Source organism: Pholcus phalangioides, unplaced genomic scaffold (assembly GCF_987345545.1).
Source record: "Pholcus phalangioides strain wild (caught in Gottingen) unplaced genomic scaffold, Ppha-v1.0 ptg000015l_1, whole genome shotgun sequence".
Classification (NCBI taxonomy): domain Eukaryota; kingdom Metazoa; phylum Arthropoda; class Arachnida; order Araneae; family Pholcidae; genus Pholcus; species Pholcus phalangioides.
Window position 1 is genome coordinate 91,391,109 of NW_028301608.1, and position 24,038 is coordinate 91,415,146.

Genomic DNA, 24,038 nt, shown 5'->3' on the forward strand with positions numbered 1-24,038 from the left:
AAAATATATATACAAATTAGAATTCTTATTATGAAAGAAATTTCTGAAATTTGTTTTTAAGAAATAGAAAAAGAGGGGGAAAAAATTAAAGTTAGAGACGAAATATTTTCTTTTTTTAAAACTATACATTTAATGTTTTGAATTTTCCTAAAGGATGATTAAACATTATGGTAAATTTTATGGCTGAAGTTTTTTCCCTCCTCTTATATTATTATTCTGGAATGTTTCTGAAGCATTAAACATCCAAAATTCGGTCGATTAAACAATCGAAAACGAGAAATAAAGTTAAAAATATAAAAAAGAAACGGAACCGTTTTTACCGATGATTAAACTCGTGCTCGTAATTAACGAGTGATCAGTGAAAATTTCCTAAAGCAAAGAAACAATGACAAGAGAGCGATTTTTAGTTAAAGAGGTTTTATATATACTCGCTACAAAAATTACTCTTTTATAAAAATACATCTTTTTTTCCGGGTAGTAAAACAAGAAAAAGACGTATTTATAACGTTTATTACAAGCTGTTAATGCTAATTTTCTTCTTTAAAACATCTTCTTTCAGGTTTTAAATTACTTGAAAAGAGAGGATTATTTTTGACATGTCTAATGGGCGATAATTTCTCAAAATATTTCCGATGCCGAATGTTAAATGAGTTGCAATAAAATATCATGAAAAGAGTATACATCTAGTGCTGTTTCATCTGATTAAAAAAAAAAACCCGTGAATAACATCGATGAAGACTTCTTCTGAGAGTTATTTGTTTGGAAGAGTTTTCAGTTGTTTTATATTCATCTCAAATGTTAATCAGAAATTTCTTGATCAAAAAACTGGAACCGATTTTTCTTTGATAGGACAGATAATTTAGCTGCGACATGAATCACACTTTTTCTTTTGATGATGTAAAAGCATTTTAGCTGTTATTTCTTCTTACGTGAGTGCAATATAAATGTGAATTATGAATCTATCAATTCATGGGAGAGCATGATTATTAGAAGTATTTTTTTCCCATGTGATGAATTCACCGTTCATCGTTTTAATGGTGTTATTAGAAATGGTATGTTTGCGATGATTTTGAATAAAATTGATAAAGAATCAGCTTGAAACACTTTTTGTTTAATCAGTTTATTTAAATGTAGGTATTATGAGTTTGTCCCTTTGGAAGTTTCAACGATTTATAGCTGCTTTCAGTTTTGAACTTTTTTGGAAATTTAAAACTTGCTTATCTGCGTCTCCCACATTAAAAATTGTCATAAATCCAAAAGTGCTTGTATGGATTCGGATCATATTTTAGATTGCGGCCTAGAGGGTCTGGTACTGGTTAATTTTAGGCTCAATTAAAGAAAAATAAACGCACATTCGACGCTGCTTAGTAGAATCAGGGAAAATGTTATCACTGGGGTATTGCTATTATTTTCTCTAATTACAGAACAGACCAATATCATAACATGGGAAAAATTCATTTATAATTTATACCTGGACTTCCTTTGCAGTGAAACGTGCATATAAAATTTGTTGCCACTCATATTTTATCTCGGGATTTTAAGTTGTGAAATGATGCAAATCAAAACATGAATTTGACTTCACCGATAAGATCAATTAATTGCCCCCCCCCCCTGTCAAATATGGGACCCCAAAATTTTTGAAAGTTTTCACTATTTTTGAAATTGCATTTTGCATAAATTGGCTCAATTTCATCAATCCTAAAGCTACTTCTCTCATTGATTTTTCGATTATTTTATAATTTATATATAATTGCATATAAATAAATAATTATATATATATAAAAAGCCAAAAAAAGCTGCTTTATACACATAACTCGAAATTATAAATTAGATATTATGAAAAGGTGAAGAATTGAAAAATTGGAAAAAGTTGGAAAAATTGAAAAAATTATGGATCAATGAGGAGGTCGTTCTCAAGGGGGAACCCTCCACATTGCTCCAAACTGCAAAAATGTTTCTAATGATGGTAAGCCTAATAGGCATAAAATTACCATCAGTTCCCCCAACATTTTTGAGATAAACAAGCTTTGGAAGTCAAATTCACTTCCAAATATTGACTTCCAATATTCCAAATATTTGACATTACGTTTACGGATTTTATAAAGTTAACTAGCTATAATACCCGGCGCTGCCCGGGTTTTCTTCAATGAGGCTTTTTGGATCACGTGGTATCTTCCTCTTTCTTTGAGGGACATGCAAACCGTGTCTAAGTTAACCAATATGGCGACTTCCAGCGCGACTCTTGAAAAAAAAACAAATCTAGATTTAAAGAAACGTAGAAATGAATACATATTTTTTTCCTTTTTTGAGGGCGCTAAGTATTTCGATTTCCCCCCCCCCCTCCCCCTTTTGAACTTCAAGTTATCCATCTCTGCCTACTTCAGCTTCCAAAAATCCTTAATTAAAGCTGTGGAATTTCTTCGATGTGCTTTATCCTAAACTACAGTCGAATTCCGTTTTAACGAATACCGTTATAGCGAAAATCTCGTTTTAACGAACACTTTTATAATCCCCCAAATAAGTTTACATAGGAACAATGCTAGGTAACGTGGAATTCTTTTATAACGAAATTTCGATATAACGAAGTGATTCTTAAGGTCTTTTGGCGTTCGTTATAACGGGATTCGACTGTATATGAATTGATGCAGTTGAATATTTAAAGACACAATACGGAGACATTAATTTTCATGCTTGAGAAGATGTAAATAAAAAGTTGAAATCAATGTTATTGCACGAATATCCAACTCAAAAAAAGGTCCAGCTAATTACTTCATATTTAATCTCCTGGGCTTCGTACATCTCTAATCGACCTGAATATTTCAGAAATCAAGAATTCTATGCAATTTTTAAAGTTATTGATGTGGCAGGAAACCCCCACTAAATATCCGCATTTCTGCAGTAAAATCGTCAATTTTAACACTGATTTCTATGAGGTTCACCCTTTTCCTGACCCTCAAAGCGATGCTGATGATGATTATGGCGTCTATTCCTCATTACTGGGAGGATTGAAAATGTGGCAAACCATTATAAAGGCACAAACTATTATACATATTCGTACTGCATTGAAGAAATGACAAACCATTGTAAAGGCATATACGTGTCTTAAACACATTGCTAGGAAACCACGGTAACCAAAGTAAACGTTCGGAAAGTGATTGTTGAGGCCCAAAAACCATTGTTGCCCGACAGTTTTTTGCCCGTTTGGGCCACTTGCCCTGCTCTAAGGAAATTTTAAAGTACCCTATCGTTCAAGTCGGGTCCCATTTGGTATATATGCAAAATTTGGTGACGATCGATCTAAAATTGTAGATTTGTATAGAGAACATACACACACACACAGAAAATCAATTTTATATATATAGATTTATTTGCAAAGAATTTACTAAAATTCAAAATTCATGAGAAAAAAACCAAAGAATTGATATTTATTACTTTCAACCAGACAAAATTTTCAAATGTATTTCTTAACTTAATTTAAATTTTTCTTTTATCTTTCTTTCGCTCGTTTGTATTTTGTGTGGTCACATTGCCGATCGTGCTCACGAGGATCAATAAAACCTTCACACCAAAAAAACTTTGTTTTACTGTAACTGGGAAAGGATTGCTGGCAGTGCCTACCCGTTTGCGGGCATTAGCTGCCTTCTAAACCGGCCCTCGGGGGGCCACTACGAAGGGAAAGGCAAGGGTGCAAATGTATGTGGATTGTGAAGTGCGTGTGGTATGTCAGAATTAGGGAGCCTGTCTACGTTAATTAATTTAAATTAATTAACCAGGAAAACTCAACATGTCTTTCAGAACTTGTTAGTCATATTACTTATTAATATTTTCGGCAGGAAAAGTGAACTGCTTCAGCGACGCCATCTTGGTTCGTCGTGCCTCATCCTCATTGGTCGGAAGAGTAGCTTGTCAGGGATTGGCTGAAAAGGAAGAAAATGCACAAAAAATACAATTTATTAAAAATTATTAATTAGAAGGTGAAGAAAAAAGAGGAATAGAGTTAGTTTTGTTAAAAAAGTTCGTAGCGATAGATGGAGAAGAGAAAAAATATATATTTTTTTTTTTGAAAAGTTTTTAAGTTTTTTAAGTTTTTTTGGGATTTTTTAGAAAATATTCTCGAGAAAGATGGGTAAATGAAATGAAGAAAAAGATAGAGTGTGCAACGCTAATGTTGCTAATTACGGGAGCTGCTTCTCAGCTCTTTCATTTCCATCGGTTATCTACCGAGAATGCGACCTGCCTCTTTCAGGAATTTCTGCAGAGTTGCTCGTCGCTCTTTCTTCGAGCATTGTTGGACAGAATCCTGTATGCATGCCTTGGCAAAATCAAACAAGTCCCGTGCCGAATCAAGGCTGGCTGACGATTCGGAGTCCGAAGACGTTGATGACGCCGAGGACGAGTAGACAGAGGCCGGGGAGGCGGGCTTACGAACTTCGTCAGCTTTTACTTGGTCGGAGGGGGTGGCACTTGCGCCACCGTCACTAAGTCCGGATGGACCCGGGGAGCACTCATGCCCAGTGCTGTCGGTTATGGGTCGGGGCGGAGTCTTCTTCTTCTCGCCTTTGAGCCTCGAGATATCTTCTTTCTCGGTTGGGTGACTAAAGTCCGTAGGCTGGGACTTGTGTTTTTTTGCTCCGCTGGATTTCTCCACCAAGTCCGTAGATGCAGATGGCTTGTCATCACTTTTGTCCGCGGGAAGGTTCGAGTTGCCAGAGGCAGATTTTTTCTGCAAGTTTGAGTTCTTGTAGTTCAGGAAACTTTCCCAAACGTTTCTCGGGATGTATTTGGGATTTTTGAAGTTTTTCCCTGATCTTCGGAAAGTCGCGGGATGTATGGTCTCTGCTTCTGTCGTGGGATTTTCTTGATGTTCGAGGTTTCCCTTCATTTTTGCTAGTTCACTTTTGAACACTTTGCACTTCCGTGAGGTGCTTGGGTGACCTTCGCCACAATTGCAGCATTCTGGGGGGGTCAAGTCCTCGTTTTTTGGGACATTGCTTTCGATCATGAAATCCGGGACAGTACATACATCGTTGGGGGAGCTCACACGAGACACCAGTATGGCCCCAGTTTAAGCATCGGAAGCAAATTGACGGAGTCTTTCGGTTGGGGTTGCGTCGGTGCTTCTCGACACATACAGCAACTAAGAAGAGCTGCTTAAGTCCAAATATTCCTTTGGATTCGTCGCTGTTAGGCAGGTCGACTTTCCATAATGGGAGGATTTTGGACCGAATCCTTCGTCTTCGCGATCTTAAAGGGGTCACTCTGATCGGTTTGAAGCCCTCATCAGTGAGTTCCTGACGTATTTCTTCAGCTGGAATTACTGAGTCAAGTCCGCGTAAAATTACGCTGAAGATGTCCGCAGCTTGAGCGGACTGCCTGAGGATTGTTATTTCCTCTTTGGAAAGGAACTCAATGATTTGGTCGCGGTCATTGGTGTCCGAGAACGTGATTTTGTAGTCGCCACGCGAGAATTTCACTTCACACGCGGCGTTGCATGTATCCTTGATTTTTTTCGCCACCGTACGCCATCGTCGGCCGCACCGGATCAGCAGAGAGGGCCTGCTTCGCTCGGGACCTCCGTGTGACGGCTGCTTCTGGCCGTCTGACTCGCCGTCCGCTGAGGGCGGGGCTTCCTCATCTGGAGAAGCATGCGATTGGTCAGTTTGAACCGGTGCCGCCGTCGGATGGGCATAATCGGTGGGTTCTTTGCCTTTTTCGCCGGTCTTGTTATCCGGTTTTTCCGCAGACCGTTCCGGGACTGTACCTGGATGTGCGGAATCTGCGGGGACGTTCTGTCCTTGAGGCGTGTGATTGTCTTTTGCAGCTGATTTTACGCTACTGATTTTTGGGGGGATCACCTTCGCTGGGGCCGGTACCAGAAACTCCGGGATTTTGTCCCGCTTCCGGAACAATTGGTAGAGTGCTTCGTTGATCCTCGTAGAGTAGTCTTCTGCGACTGCCTTGAGTGACGGCTGATTAAAGAAACAGCTATTGTCAGCTCGGAGGAGTTGGACGAAGTTCTGCCTGATTGCAAGCTCGAGTTGGAGCGTGCTGCCATCTTTCGGCTGTCTCCGGAGTTCCAGGTAGACCAGGAAGGCTTTCTCTAGAATGTCATCTGCCGGGCACGAGTACGTCTTGCGCTGAACCGACATGTTCCGAGGATGGACTCGTCTCCAAAGGGTGTAGTGCTCAGCAATTCTAGCGAGGTATTTTACGGCAGCCTGGCTCTGTACCGCTGGTCGAACCTTCTGGTTGCTGAAGGTTTCTGTCATGGTGGACCATGCCTTGTTGCCCGTGGATAACGAATGTCCATGTAGGAAGCATATCGGTTGCTTTTTCAGTTCAAGTGCCATTTTGGGGATTTTGTCAAAGTCGTTTGAGGGTAGAGTTACAAAATTAATAAACCCTAGACTGTCAGGTTCGAATATGTCCGACTGGGTACGGAGCGATGACTAGCTTCATGCCGCTAGGTCGGTTAGATCGGTATGCTAGGCGATCATCGGAGCACAGAGAGAGACGTGCTTCTCCTCTCGTGTCTCAACCGAGAGTGTTTTACTGTAAATCGTACGTGATCAGAGTTTTATATACATCCCCTCTTCCGCACCACTACCATCCCAACGCGATTCCGTCTACGGAACCGGTTTTTGAGTGAAAGGAAACCTTACGTCATTTCCGCTTCTGTTTCATTTTTGTGATTGAGGGAAAAGAAAAATGTTACGTCATTTCCGTTTTACTTTTTCTGACGTGCATTTGAAAATTCATACCATGCCTAAAGAAGTTTCACTTTAAAAACTTCGGTACCCAGTTCACAGTGGCCTAATCGAGGAGCAATAGCCACTATGATCTATGTTGATGTAACGCATAGTTTCTCTCCCAACCTTTTTTGTCCCACCGCCCCCTTCTTTAGAAATATTTTTCTCCCATCGCAATCTAACCCATAGGATCCTATGCTATGCCTGTAGCTTCTACCGCCCCCTGGAACATTCCATCGCCCCCAAGGGGGCGTTAACGCCCACGTTAGGAATCACTGATGTAGCGTTTCTCTTTGCAATGGTTTTTCTGTGTTGCCGACAAAGCAACACGCTTTTTCGTCCTGTAATGTAAAGTTAGATGAATACCGAAACCATTTATGGACTGTAGGAATCACAGATTTTTCTACAATGTCCACAGGCGCGGTAGCGCAGGTCGATGAGATACCCGCCTAAAGTAACAAATGATGTTTAGAGGTGTCACGAGTTCATTCTTGTCGGAAACTTTCCTGATGGGGATACAACAGAAATGGCGACATGGCCACAGAAAAAGATTGCTAACGTAGGGACTCCTACACCGAGGGATTAGACAGTTCCAATTCAAATCTTCACAATCTTTTATCAAAAAAGGTATTTTAGCTTAAAGGGGGAAAAACTCTGTTTTAGAACAATTGGAAAAAAAAAATTCGCGATTTGACATTTTGAATGTGGGAAAGAAAAACTGAGCGAGCTGTACCGTTTCCATTCAGTCTATTCAATAAAATGGGATGTATGGTCATCTTACTTACAACTGGAACTATTAGGATATTCATATTCGATATATCCACATTCCTTTGAGGAACTTACAACGAATTGGTACATGTTGGAATGTGCGTGACCGTGTTGTTAACCTACGTGAAGTTCTCTATGAGTGAAGTGTAATGATTGAATGATTGCACTGTTGCTCTCTGTGGCGAGGCTTTATTAACGGGGAGATCGTGTCGCATTTGCCACTCGAAGTTGGACCCGCACGATGAAGAATATGGACAGTTTCATTCAAATAGGAAACGCAGGGGACAAATATATCTAATTTCAGTTTTGCAGTTGTTTTTCAATTATTCATGAAACATAAAAAAACATCGAAATAATCTGGTTAGATTCACCAAAATGTGTGTGCATTCAGGGCTGTAGCTAACCATTACTGTGCTGTGCAAGAATTTGAATTTAGGCCCCTTCTGGCCCATTTAGGTTCATTCTGGGTCCCTCTTCCAAGAGGGCCCTGTGCGGGTGCACCTGTTGCACCTGCCTATATTGTGCATTCATCGTGTGCGTTTACGCTATATAAAAACGCATTAGCTGAAAACATGAAAGAAACAATATTAATTTCGAACGTCTCTCGTTCCCTTTATACAATCCTGAAACATTCTTTTGAGCAACTCCGTCTTCCAACTTGGAAAATTATCAGCTTTTTCAGATAATCAGAAATATATTTTCTGGAGTACTCTCTAAGTGTAGTGGTTCCCAAATTCTTTTAGCCGTGGGGACATGGAATTTTATTGTTTTGCCATTGACCCCCAAAAATATTGGTGTCTGCAATGGACCCAAAACAAAACTACAGCCATCTTTCAGCAAGAATGTTCTCGAACAATGGAGAAAATTATATCCAGTACTAGTAAATATGATGCGATAACAATTCCTTCTGCTGGACCGCAGAAGGACTGAAATAACGTTTCCCAATCCTTTTAGAGATGTCAAGTTACAATTTTTCACAATTACTACTGCAGTCTACCAACGTTGCACCGGTGCTGTTGAGCATTACTTTAATTGAAACTTTTTTTAAAGTAATTTATTTATATTACTTTCTTTTAAAACTTATCCTTAATTTCCTTATTTTTTTTGTATAATTCTATAATGAGTTCGTGGATTTCTGGTTGTCCGAGCAACCCCCAATTAGGAACTGCCGTCTTAATCCTTCAGAAAAAATTAAGGGGATACGGGGCGTTCAAATCCTGAAAATGACATTTTTTTTAATTACACAAAAAGATAGCGAAATTTGCGTTTATCTTATAATGATAAAAACCCAACTTTTTTCGAGGTGCAAATGGGAGAATGCCGATCCCCCTCCGTTATAAAATGTCTCACTACAGAGAGAAGCAGGCATATAAGATACAAAAATTCAATCATCTCACACTTCACCCACAATTCGATGTATGAATGGCAATACTTAAAAATCAGATTAAACAGACAAACAAAAACAAAAAACACTAGATGCACACACATACTCAGACTGTTGCTCCGACAGGTACACACACGTTGCTCCAGACTGCCACGAATCTTTGCTGCGAGAGATCTCGGCAACGGCCATGTCCGGTGGCGGAGTACTGGCATTCTTTCATTCTGTGTGTTTGCATATGATCGAACACTTTTTTTGCTGTGGGTAGTATACAGCAGGGATGGACAAAGCAAAAAAATCTAGGTCCCAGAAAAAAATTTTGGGTGAAGAAAAAGGTACAAATTAATGTTTTTTTTTATTTTTTCAGGGCATATAGTGACCCTTTTTTGTGTTGGCAGATATGCTGCTATAAATTTCAAACATTTTCTGTTACTCTCAACTTGCAATAGTAACCACACAAAGAAAATTTAAGTTGCCAATACCAATTTTTCAGTCGCTACGGTGACCTGGGACCTGGCATTTGTAAAGCCCTGGCATACAGTTATATTGTTCCCGATAATGTCTCTCACAAGCAGTCGAGATGGCAAAACACGAAGCAATTTGACGAACTGCGCATATTTATTTTGCAGAACAGTTATTTACACGTATTCACAAGTAGTGACTTTTAAACACGCTTAACAGAGAGCGACTTCTCATACATACAAGAGAACTTCGTCGTCAAAATAACTAAGTTCCTCTTCTTAGTTCCGCTCTGGTGGCGCTCATATGCAGCCGGAGAAAGCTTCAAGAACATTCTTCCAATTTCTCGTGAGATCTTTTCTTTTACCGCCATGACATCGCCAAATCATCGGAGACGTCGCTAAATTCTCCAAGTTTCTCCTCAATATGGCGAGATTCACAAATCAATGCGTTAATGATTATTTACAGGTGAAAGATGGCAAAATAAATGATAAATAATGAATATTTGCGTAATTTTCGTAACAATATAAACACGTACGTGCCCGCAATTATTACCATCATCAACACACGTAATATTTACTGAGAATCAATGATAGTTTACTGGACTTTCTTTCATAATGAAACAAAGAATGTTCAAATTGGTCCCCGTGCCATAGTCTAACAAATCTCTCCAAGGATGCCTAAAGAATTATTTCTCTACCACAAATCTTAATTTAATAACAAGGATTTTTGAAATAACCATAGGATATTAGACACCATAACGAGTGCCTCTTGACCCTAAAAGTGTTTTTTTGTGTATATATTTTCGATCTTTATATCCAGAAACTTTTCAAATAAAAAATTCTCATGGAATTCTTCTTTCTTTTTGACTGTAGCTGGATACGCATTCGTTCCTCTTGAGATTCGGTCGCTAAAAGTAATTTCGGAAAAATAATCGTTCCCGCTTCTCGATAGGATAGCGTATAGGATATCGCATCACAGGAAAATAGAGAGCTCGGCAAAAAGGTTTCGAAACAATAACGGTAGAGAAAAGAAACATGGTCCCAAGTCCCTGTGGGACTTCTTGGAAGTGTATTATGTACCTGAGAAAAAAAAAATAAAATTGTTTCTCCTTGATGTTTAGTATTTTTTATATCGATAAAAATTTCACGTTTATTGACATTATCGAAGTAAGCATATTTTTATTGCTATTATTATTTTTTGCTTACGTGTAGTGAATGGCAACGTGGAAAATAAAACGAAATATAATACTGTGCAGCAGGGGGTGGGGGGGGGGGAATGAACAACCTCCAGTCATCGGGCCAGATGCGGCCCGCAAAGTTGTTCCAACCGGCCCGTGAAAAGTATTTCGGTAAAAAAGTATCCAAACGCACAATACGATATAAGCTTAAGCTTATCATATTTCCCCGGTCGAAATTCTGGACATCATTATCCATACGGCCTAGTCGCTAATCGTCTAGTCTTCAAAAAAAGTTGCCATTTATCACTGAGAAAAGTCGCCATTTATCACTGAAATCACCGGAAAAACGCTAATGGCGGGAAATGAAACACTACAGTAGGGGCGCATAGCATTTTCAGTCCGCGGGCCAGACACCTGGTATTTCTGCGGCTAGCGGGCCAGAAATGATGGTGACGATATCACCTCTATTTTACGGAACATCCCCGTAATATTGGAACTTTCAACTTTTTTTAAAACAACAAGTCCCATTTTTTGCCCTCCTTATTTTCAACGACGATTAATTCTGTTTTAATTCTGTAATAAATTACATTATGATGAATGCGAATCTATCATAATTAGTTATTTTCATAAAGTATATTCATCTCGCATGTTTTTCAAATACGCTATTTTCATATTTTTGGTGATTACATTCTCACCCACTGCGACACTTTTAACAGTCCTCTATTCCAGCCATTGGCGATTTTTCACAACTTTCAGCAATAGTTTGCAACTTTATTTGCTTTGTTATACATATATATATATATAACAAAGCAAATATAATACTTTAACATACAACAACAATAATAATAATAAAGTTGAATACAAATAAATGTAATATAAAAAATACGCACATACATACAAGAAAAACATCACAGAAAAAGAAAAGACTAGCCAAAACATTGTCAAATACAAGCAAGATTGCCAACAGGATTACAGAAAAAAAGCGAAAAGCCAGTAAAGTTATCAATTACAGCCAAAACATATTGCCAAAAGCAGGTTTGCAACTTTAAACAATAGTTTGCAACTTTATTTGCTTTGTAAATAATGTTGCAAACTATTGTAAAAAAATTGCGAAAAGCCAGTAAAGTTATCAATTACAGCCAAAACATATCGCCAAAAGCAGGTTTGCAACTTTAAACAATAGTTTGCAACTTTATTTGCTTTGTAAATAATGTTGCAAACTATTGTAAAAAAATTGCGAAAAGCCAGTAAAGTTATCAATTACAGCCAAAACATATCGCCAAAAGCAGGTTTGCAACTTTAAACAATAGTTTGCAACATTATTTACAAAGCAAATAAAGTTGCAAACTATTGTTTAAAGTTGCAAACCTGCTTTTGGCAATATGTTTTGGCTGTAATTGATAACTTTACTGGCTTTTCGCAATTTTTTTACAATAGTTTGCAACATTATTTACAAAGCAAATAAAGTTGCAAACCTGCTTTTGGCAATATGTTTTGGCTGTAATTGATAACTTTACTGGCTTTTCGCTTTTTTTCTGTAATCTTGTTGGCAATCTTGCTTGTATTTGACAATGTTTTGGCTAGTCTTCTCTTTTTCTGTGATGCTTTTCTTGTATGTATGTGCGTATTTTTTATATTACATTTATTTGTATTCAACTTTATTATTATTGTTATTTGTATTACGCTTTTACTTTCTGTATCGAAAAGCGCTGCTTATGCTCTTTTTTTTTTTTTTTAACACGCTGCCTGTTGTGGCGTTGTATTTGTATTTGTATTTGTAATTGGGCGAAAGCCTGTTGTATGAGTTCATCAATAAATAAATAAATAAATAATTGTTGATATCCAGTATGGATTTTGATTCCCCGTATTTTTATGAAAAAAAAATATGGTCAGCCTTGGTATTTATCTTATTATACTGTATGTCTGCTATGTCTGCGTGTGAGCGTATTGACATTTTTCTACCAGGACACCTTTCGTAGGCCGAATGTAATCACCTTGTTAATTCATAGTTAATTGCTCCTTAGAGTAGTTTTTCGCGTATGATATCAAAGATGTGTTAAAATATCTGATTTTTGTCTGAGAACCGCAATCGATTCCAATAAATAAATAAATATATACATTGAAAGACGTTTGGGAATCTCGACAAAAAAAAAAAAAAACAAGTGTTACTCCCAAACTCCAGAAGCGTCACCGACACCGGTACCAGCATTAGCAATAACCTGAGTGGCATGGTGGCAAGATGCTCGTCTACCACTGTGAAGGTCGCTGTCACGGTCCTGGGTTCTATTCCGGGGGAGGATATTTTACACCAAACGAACTTTAGGCGACCACCAATAGACAGCGCTTCATTTCCATCTCATTAATGGCAGTAAATTGCAATTTGGCCAGAGTTTGTGTTTGGTGAAGAAGTATGAGCAATAGAACGCTTGAGTTGCGTGGTGGTAAGATGCTCGTCTACCGCCACGAAGGTTGCCGTCCCCGGGTCAAACCCGAGGGAGGCAACAGATAAGATATTTACCCTAATGAGCTTTGAGGCGACCGTCGATAGATGGCACTTCCATTTCCAAACCTTACCCATTAATATCAGTAATTTGCAATATAGCGATATGGTGGATTAGTATGAGCAATAGCAGCAGCCATCATACGGATTCGTTTAGCTTTTGTTGTAAACGTAAATCGTTAGACACTCATGGATGGCTTCTTTGTTATGAGACTATAGAAGTCAATTTAAAACAATGTTTGACAAGAAATATTCGTAGTAACCAATTACAGTAGGCACAGCTTAACAAAGGGTGCCCAACGTTTGAAAGAGTGCGGGTCATATCTTTGGTTTGAAAATGTGCCGCAGGCCACTTGATTAAGTCATCTGGAACAGCGTTGCAAGTCACCTAAGTGATGTGTAAATTAACTGCGGGTCAGTGCAGTGATTTATAAATGTACAGAGAGTCAAGTGAGCGATCTGTATATAAATGTACTGCGGGCCAAGTGAGTGATCTAATGTAAATGTTTCAAAATTTTTTCAAAAAAAATGTCATATTTTCCGTCAAACATGTTGCATATACCTAAATATGAGTATGTTTGTAATAATAATTTGTCATCAAATTAGCACAAAATGCCAAAACCATTCTGCCATCTTTCAATTTTTTTTTCTTTTTCGCTACGAGCCTCCACTGCATGATGGATGGGTAATTAGGTGTTGCGCGTGCAATTATTCTTCCGAGTAATTTTTTTCTCCTATGATATCACAGATGTGTTAAAACGTCTGATTTTTGTCTGAGAGAACCGCAATTGATCCCAATAAATAAATGAATAGTTACATTGAAAGACGTTTTTGGAAATCTCGAGGAAAAAAAGAAGAACAAAATGTCACTCCCAAACTCCGGAAGCGTCACAGCCACCGGTGCCAGTATGAGCAATAGCAGCAGCAGCAGCAGCAGTAGCCATCATAAGGATTCTTGCCAACTTTTGTTGTAAACGGAAACCGTTCGACTCTCTTAGAAGGTTTCTTTGACACCTTTTAACTTGAGGAAAAGCAAAAAAAAAAGTTCTTATATTTTGTTACGACCCTTTCATTTCGCAGTTGTCGATCGCGACACCTGACAAACACATTTTACCGCACCTCACGGCAGCTCCAAAGTCACTCCTCCTTCTACTTATACCGGTGTAATAGAAGTATATATAAGTGGGAAATAATAATAATAATAATAAAAAAGCCAACCTATAATTTCATGATGTTGAGGGCTAACATGAAAGAGACAGATGATTGCCGTTGAAGAGGTACACTAATTAATCATTTGGAGGGAAGAGGAAAGAGGTAAAGTTTTGAAGCAGCCATTAAAACCTAATTACAAACCCATTTATCTAACGAATTTTTCTTGAAAGACCAAATTTAAAAAAAAAAACGAACGTTCTCTTTTTACATGGAGCGTATTTATTTAACTTTTAGTGTGTGTTGTTTGGAGCCTTTCTGGTTGGATCCATTCAAAAGATTTCGTGCCAAAATGAGGATACCAAAGAAAAAAAAATGTATATTTTCAATGGAAAACATCAGTCTTTTATTACTTCCCTTTTATCTTGAAAGAAAGGTGAAAACTAATTCTCTCTACTTTTATTAATATAGGTTATCATCAAAGTGATCGGCGTTCTTGATGCCGATATCTGCATTTAGTTCGCAAATTGTCACATATTGGTGAGATTATTTCCAATGAAAGTGCTGTGCATAGTAAATTGAATCTTGATACTAAAAATGTTAACGTTCAAATAATTGAAAAAATACAATCTAATAAATCAGATCGGAGAATGTAAAAACGCTTGGAAAAAAAAAACCTTGTTAGCCGTTGGCTGTTTTTGCAGCCTTAGATTATCAAAAGGATTAAATGAATCAACTGCTTCAAGGGAGACACCAGTATAGTTCAGTAATGGAGAATTCTAGGTTGTGGTTTTCGTTTTTCCCTATAGGATTGCTAATTAAATGGAAAAGCTTAACTCCGGGGGTCACGAATTCTAACACGACTGACACGTTTAACAAGAACTACGATGAACATATTGGGACAAATCGAGAAGCTATCCATTTTTAGAATAAATAAGAAGGTCATAATTTTTTTTATGGGCAGTGTAGTCTGTATGTTACGGTAAAAGCCCGGAGACTAGTAAAATCTAGGTTTTAAGCTAGGTGACCTAGGTTTTACCATGGCGAATTGGTAAAAGTCCGAAATACGTTTGTAAATGTTTTTATTTCTGACTTTTACCAAGCCAAAGCCCGTTTTTAATGAGTAAATTAACCATCGTGAATTTATTGCCATTTATTATTTAATAAATAAGTATAACTATTTTAATAATTACAATTAATAATTAACAAAAATATTAACTGCCTAGAATTTATTAGTACCTGACACCAATTATTCAACTATTGATCACAATTAATTAGTTTCCTCCGGACGCTGAAAGCTATTATTAGCTGTAATGAAAAAATTACTAATTAGCTAATCCGACCATCAGTAATCATCGATCGTGATCATCAATCCATGGTTGGTTCATTAAAAACAGGTTTTAACTAATCGGAGTAAATTAATTAATTTTCTCAGCAATATGAACGTTAAATCAATCAATTAATTAATTAACGATAGTCGTTATTTAGTTAACGTCAGGAACTAATAATTCCTTGATAGTAGATGTCATGCCTAGGGGTCTTACAGGAAAGAACTGATCGAGAAAAAAGAGACTGCAGGGGAGTGAATTCTTGTTGGGGGGCCCGGAGGAAGAGAAAAAGAAGAGACGTAGGGGGAGTGCATCTCTGGTGACGAAGGCCGGAGGGTTTTTCTTTTATATATTATGATGTGTGTGTGCTCGAGAGAGAGAGAATGTGGTTTTCTTGTTCTCTCCGTTAGTAATTAAAGATATTGTTTGTTTTCACAAATACGAGTGGAGTTACTTTTGTTCGAGGAGATGTTGGTAGTTGATGGAGAAGGGAGTTCTCATAGTGTCGCAGTCGCAATGGATTCGAACCAATTTAGAATAAACTTTCCGTGAGAACGCTGTATCTTCGTAGTGAATTTCCGGTGTCATGGCTTCCATTTCCAGGGAGGAAGACGCTCTTGATGGTTGTTTGATGCGCGACGAGTGCGGTTTCGTCAACGGGATGGTCAGCGATCGTCTGTGGTGATATCATCAGTGATTCAACATCGGGAAATAACTATGGATAGTCGGCGATTAGTGATGGTGATATCCGACCAGTGTGCTTGTATCAACGGGATGGTGAAGGATCAGCAATCGTCGGTGATGTGATTGGTGAGGAAACGTCCGTCAACGAGGCAATATAACTCTCTACGTCGAATCGCGAGGAAAAGAACAAGGTCTTGTGATCAATATCTAGCGAAGGTCATTCATACACAGGGTGAGTGAATCCCTATACTTGTGTTCTCTGAGCCATTTGTAGTGTATTCAGGAGTAATAGCAGTTTTACGTATGCGTATATATTATATATAGGTAATTTTTTTTTTGTATGAATTATGTATGCATAGTTATTATTATTGCATAATTATAAGAAGATAAAAAGAAAAAAAAAATAAATCATGGCGTGTTTCGGTAAGGCAAGGAAGGAAGATTTACTTGTTTTGGCGGAAGAGATAGGAGTGGAGGTACCACCAAATACAAAGGTGTATGATATTAAAGAAATGATATTGAGGTCTGACAAATTTGACGAAGAGGCGGTGAGAGAGTTAGCGAAGGCGATAGTCGATGAAAGGCTAGGAAAGGAAAAACGGGAGTATGAGTTGCAAAAGCAGGAAAGTGAGGAAAAATCGAAAAGAGAAGAACGGGAGTTTGAGTTGAAAAGGCAAGAAAATGAGATGAGATTAAGACAACTGGAAAATCAGAATGGTGCTCAAAGGGGAGAAGAAAATTTGGTTTCAGCGTCTGGTAACGGGGTGAATAGGGCTGGCAATAACTTTATGGATTTGTTTAAGGTTATCAAGGGAGTCCTACCGGAGCCACCAGAGCGGTCTGAGGAATGGCCATTTTTCTTTCACCAGGTAGAGACCATGTTCAAATTGTATGAAGTCCCGGAATCTTATCAGGGTAAGATTATGTTGTACACTCTAAAGGGAAGGATAAAGGGATTGAGCACTATGTTGACTGGTGATGAGTTGGATAACTATACTAAAATAAAAGACTGTGTGCTCAAGGAACACCAAATCACCTCCCTACAACATAAACAGAACCTGGAAAGATGTGAAAAAAGGATTAATGAGTCGTATACCCAGTATGTGAATAGGTTGGGACATGCGTGGGAACTGTATTTGGAATCTAGACAAGTGGATACTTTAGAAATGTTGAGGGACCTGTTGGTTGTAGATAGAGTTAAGGATAATCTGCCAAGGGATGTCAAGTCTCATATCTATTTGAAAGAAACCGAAACTTGGTTGTCGAGCGATGAGTTAGCTAAAGAACTGGACAATTTTGTATTAGCAGGCAAAACCTCATATTCGAATTATATAAGAGGTAGACTAGGAAGTTCTGATGCTAGGTCTGGGAAGATTGGTGATTTTCATGATTCATCCATTAAAACGGTACAGGGTAGGGTTGTTAAATGTTTCAAATGCAATCAAGAAGGTCATATTCGAAAGTTTTGCCCAAGAATAAACACAATCGCAAAATCTGTAGTCAAGAGCAATGAAGAGAGGAACAAAGCATGCGCTCTAGTGAAAAGTACCATGGAAATGATGGACGAGATAGTAGACAGAGGAACGGATGAGGGTTTACCAAAGATTGAGTTGGCAATCGGTCCGGTAAAGTTTCAGGGCATTGTGGATAGTGGTGCCGAAATCTCAGTGTTACGACAATGCTTGGTTCCCAAGGAGTATCTCGAATCAGCTGGTAAGGTTATGTTGAGACCTGCTTTTGGACCACAAGTGGAATCTAAATTAGTAACATTGCCCTTAAGTTTGTGGACGGAGGAGGGGGAAATAAGACCCTTTGTGAAAGTTCACGTAGCAGTGGCTGAAAATCTGAACGAAATGGCATTGATAACACCAGAAGTGTATAGATTGTTAAAGGATCAAAAAATAAAGTACCTTGGAGAAGAGACTGATTTCTTCAGACCATGTAGTGGTCATGGGGTAATTGAAGAAATTAGAGAACTGGAGGAGCGGGAAGGGGGTGAGGTCACGGCGGAATCAGCGGAGGTTACGAGGGAAGGTGCTGATGCCAGGCTGGTAGTTCCTGTGTGTCCAGTGGCAAGCGAAAGTGTTGAGGTACACCGGGAGAGAGGAGGTAATAATAACCCATTATCTCAGACTCAGAAATTTAGGCAAGAACAAGCAGAATGCGAATCCTTGAAGAGAGCGTTTGAGGAAGCCCGGCGGGGGAAAAACGGATATTATTTGCAGACTGATATATTGTATCATACAGGGTCCGTAGCTGGCCAGAAATATAGTCAGTTGGTGATTCCGAAATCCCGGAGAAAGGAAATTCTCAAATTGGCTCACGAAACTTCGGGGGGTCATCTGGGTTATAGGAAGACCAGAGACCGGATTGCCTTGTCGTTTTGGTGGGATGGCTTGTTAGCTGATGTTAAAAAATTGTGTGAGTCATGTCATGATTGTCAGATGCGTCGGAGAGTGAAGATTAAAGATAGAGCACCCATCGAAGCTGTAGGAAGGCCAGAGTTACCATTTCAGGTAGTCAACGCGGATGTGTTAGGGCCCATCGAGCCGAAGTCATCAAGAGGGCATAGTTATGTGTTGTGCATAATGGACCAACACAGTAGGTGGCCGGAAGCTATACCACTTAAATCTTTAACTGCTAAGGCTACTTGCGACGCATTTATCCAAGTTTTCATGCGGACGGGAATACCGAGAATTATAGCGATGGATAATGCTACAAATTTTTCGGCGAGTCTCACACAGGAATTTTTGAGTAGACTGGGGTGCTGCCCTAAGTTTTCTACGCCGGGTTATCCACAGTCGAATGGGCTGGTTGAGCGTTTCGTGGGAACGATGAAAAACATGCTGCATCACGCAATTCATAGTCATGGTAGAGCATGGGATAAACAATTACCGTTTTTACTGTGGGCTTACCGAGAGGTTCCCAATTCAACGACCGGAGTACCTCCATTTGTGCTTGTGCATGGTCATATGCCAGTGGGTCCTTTGGCCATACTAAGGTCTAGTTGGGAGGATGATGAGGTTTTACCACAGGGTATTGGAGGTTCAGTGTCACAGTATTTGCGATCCCTTCGGGAAAATATAGCGGAAGCAGAACAATTTGTGTCTACAACTGTTAATAAACAACAAGAAAAGTATGTACATCATTATAATTTGCGATCTAAGGATGAAAAATTCGAAGTGGGTGATGAGGTGGTAGTCCTTATCCCAGATTCAACAAACAAGCTTTGTTCGAAATGGAGTGGTCCAGGAGAGATCGTAGACATCAGGGGACCCCATTCATATTTTGTTAGGTTACCCGACGGAAGCGTAAGGAATTTACACCAAAACAAATTACGCAAATACATACAGCCGATACGGGCGGTGGGTTTAATCTATGAGGAAGACGATGACTTTGGCGAAATTCGGCATGTCCCCGTGGAGCATCGGAAAGTAGACGGTTTGTTAGAAAAATCTAACGGAATGGAAAAATTAAGCCATTTGGATGAAAAACAGGTCAGGGATCTGAAACAAATTATCAGGAAGTTTCAAACCTTGTTTGAAGGGGAAATAAAACGTGCCAAAGTAGGGTCTCACTTAATCCAGCTGAAACCGGGAACAACAAGGAAACAGCCCCACATCTACAGAGTTCCAGAAGCACTGAAACCTCAAGTAGAACGCCAGATTGGAGAGTTGTTGGATAGGGGTCTAATTGAACCATCTAGAGCTGAGATCGTGTACCCTATTGTGTGTGTGGCCAAGAAAGATGGTACTGTAAGACTTTGTTGTGACTATCGGGCACTTAACGCAGCTAGTAAGGTGGTCCCATTTCCAATGCAGAGTTCCGAAGAATTGAGGTACAAAGCAGGAGCGGCACGTTATTTGACTACACTAGATATTTTAAAAGGATATTGGGAAATTCCTTTGGATAAGGGTTGTAGAGAGTTGACAAGTTTCGTATCACCAAGAGGCCAGTATCAGTGGAAGGTGATGCCATTTGGTTTATCGGGGGCTGCGGCAACGTTCCAAAGGACGATGAACCAGGCTTTGAGAATACATAGTGGGTACGCAGAGAGTTTCATAGATGATATTGTTATTTATTCAGGTAGTTGGGAAGAGCATATGACTCACTTGGAAGCAGTGCTGAGCACATTAAAATCTTTGAACTTCTCGGCCAATCTGGAGAAATGTACATTTGGAAAATCGGAAGTAAAGTACCTGGGACACGTCATTGGTTCAGGGAAACATGGTCCTGATCCGGCGAAGTTGGCAACTATAAAAATGCTGAAGGTTCCCAAGACGAAAAAGATGCTGAGGTCAGTGTTAGGACTGTTTAACTATTACCGGGAATATATGAAAGATTACTCGACCGTGGCTAAACCATTGACCGATCTAACGAAGAAGTCAATACCGAATGATGTTCCGTGGACGGAAGAGGCAGACACCGCTTTTCAGAAACTAAAAGGAGCATTGTGCAGTGTGGTTTCTTTATTCACGCCCGATTTAGAGAAACCATTTGAAATCCATACCGACGCATCAGAAACAGGAGTTGGTGCTTGTTTAGCGCAGCGAGGTGTCGATGGCAAAGTCAGACCGATCACCTTCGTGAGCCAGAAACTGACTCCCACTCAGAGTAAATGGAGTACAATAGAACGAGAGGCTTATGCGGTCGTTTGGGCTTTGGGAAAATTTGAGCATTGGATTTTAGGTAGGATGACCCACCTGTACACGGATCACAATCCGCTCAAATTTCTATGCGAAGGGGTGCCCAGAAATGCAAAGTTGCAGAGATGGGCTCTGGCTCTTTCAAAGTTTCAACTATCTATAAGTCACAAAGCCGGAAGCCAAAATACAGATGCGGATGCTCTATCCAGGCTCTACTAACGATGTTGCACGAAAAGGGGAAAAATGTCATAGCAAATTATATTTACCAGTATGATCCACCTCATATGTGATTTAATAAGTGTGGATGTGGGAAAAAAAAAAAAATGTACGTTGTGCTGTGTGTTATTTGCATTTCATGGATTTGTATGTTATTTGCATTTCATGTATTCGTATGTTATTTGCATTTCATGTACTCGTATGTTATTTGCATTTCATGTATTTGTATGTTATTTGCATTTCATGTATTTGTATGTTATTTGCATTTCATGTATTTGTATGTTGGCATTTCATGTATTTATGTTGGCATTTCATGTATTTATGTTGGCATTTCATGTATTTATGTTGGCATTTGAAGTATTTATATGTTATCTGCGTATTATGTATTATCTGCATATAGTGTATTTTTGTTTTTTTTTTTAAATTCCGATCATGGCTCAGAGTGACATAATGAATGCACCTTGATTATTTTGGTGAATGAGTTTACGAATTATGGACAATTGTCCAGTAATTGTAAACTGGAGGGGAGGTGTCATGCCTAGGGGTCTTACAGGAAAGAACTGATCGAGAAAAAAGAGACTGCAGGGGAGTGAATTCTTGTTGGGGGGCCCGGAGGAAGAGAAAAAGAAGAGACGTAGGGGGAGTGCATCTCTGGTGACGAAGGCCGGAGGGTTTTTCTTTTATATATTATGATGTGTGTGTGCTCGAGAGAGAGAGAATGTGGTTTTCTTGTTCTCTCCGTTAGTAATTAAAGATATTGTTTGTTTTCACAAATACGAGTGGAGTTACTTTTGTTCGAGGAGATGTTGGTAGTTGATGGAGAAGGGAGTTCTCATAGTAGATAAATTCGAAAGTTGATTGATAATTAATTATTGAATAATTATAATTATGTATTAATTTTGAATGGCATTAATGAAATAAGTTTTTAATAAGTTCATAATGGCTGAACGCTTCATTTTAAAAATGGGCTTTGATTTGGTTAATGTCGGAAATGAAAACGTTTATAAGCATATTTCGTGCTTTTACCGCGTAACATATATAATTAAATATTTTCAATATATACGCTTTTATATTGGGTTGCTGTATTTTAGTTATATTTGACATCCATATTTTTTTTTTAAGCCACCTCGTTGGGCAATTCGCTTGTTGTGGCCTTTGTATTTGCAAATTTCTGCGATATTTAACAATAGCCTGTATTGCTATTTATGTTAGCAAAAACACAGATCCACACATGCTGAGAAGTAAAAACAAATTATAATAACATTCGGTGATCTTGAAATAATTTTAACACGATTTCCCCGTTTTCCATTTTTTTGTGATTATCTGCAATCTCGGGTTTGAACCTAGGACCGTGACGGCAACCTTCACGGTGGTAGATGAGCGTCTTACCACCACGCCTGCCCGGCGCTAAATGTACAGGTAGTGCGAGACCCGTAGGGACCTGCGAGTCCATAAACGTCTGCATCATTCGGGGAGACGCAAGCGACCATCTTTGGAAGGAAAAATCATGGGTACTCTATCACGGCAATGAGCCGACTCACAGGTCTATCATAGTGTCAGATTACCTATCAAAACAACATATTTTGATACGTTCACAACCAGCTTATTCACCTGATCTCGACCCGTGTGACTTTTTCATTTTTCCGCGGGTAAAGCATTTGCTTACGGGGCAAAGATTCTCAGTTTCTAAAGAAGTGCAGCGAACAGCGACGAAGACACTGGAGGGTGTGACAAAAGAATTAGGCTAGCAATCCGCATTTACATCTTTTTATCAACAATGCCAAAAATGTATAATTGCACACACTAGTTACATTGAAGGAAACACGTTCTTCGTGTATTCATTCTTCCGTAATAAAATAAGTCTCGGAACTTTTTGAACGTAGTGGTATTAGGAGACGCGATTACGAATATTGACGAGCATCTAAAGCTTAAGACAACAGATTAAGATCTTTAGCGAGGATGGAGTACGCAAAAATTGCAGCCACTGTACTTAAGATCAAACTTCTCTCGAAATCAAAGAAATTCCAAGCACTAAACGTGAAAACCTTCGACGACATTGCTTCACGAAGATCAGAAATTTGTTCGTTTGTAGCATTCGCTATTTTCCCCATCAATACGTCTTCGTAAATATGGAACCAAGCGCGTCGAATTTTTCTAGAGACGATGGGCATTTCCGAAGCACACAGTAACATGGCGGCGAACAGCACACAGTTGTAAGATGCCTGGAACGCAAATTTAAATTTACGTATTGCGTTCCCAGACGGAAAATCGAGAAAAATCAACATGTATGCGAATAAATTGATGACGTGAAATATAACTGCTAAGAAAGAGGAAACGTTGAAGAGTTTTTGAATCTTTTTGGCCAATTCGGAAATTTGCTTGTATCTCAGGACATCTTGCATCACTGAATCAATTGAAACTACATCGGTTTCAGTTGTTGACACGTAGATGTAGTTCATTGCCGATGAAATGCTAAGACAAGTCCAGCTGTAGAAAACTGTATATATGGTGGGGAACATACAGATTGTGTAGATTTGAAAAATTGTGGTAGACTTCATGAATATTTTCAACAAAATATATGACATGCTATTTCCATGCTCATCGCTGTCAGGTATCCCGGTATAACTGTCACATCTCTCGTGGAAATAGCACCAGTATGACGTAGCAATGCTTATGCAAATAATTGCTGCACTCATAACCAGGCTGAAGTCGACGTACCACTTTTTACTCGGGATCCTCAGAGAAACCGAAAATCTTTCGATGTTTTTGAGTGTGTCGAAGATCTTTGTTGATTTCCAGAAAAGACTGTGCCAGAGAGCGAGGGATAAGGTCGATGCCACAGCGTATGGTATCGAGGATAGATGCATTCCGGTGACTTCGAATTTGTATCGTTTCACGATACTCCTTGCCATTGATACAACGAAAGAAAAATGAAAGAGCAGAGCGGTTTTGTTGCGTAAAATGTCACCGGGTCTTTT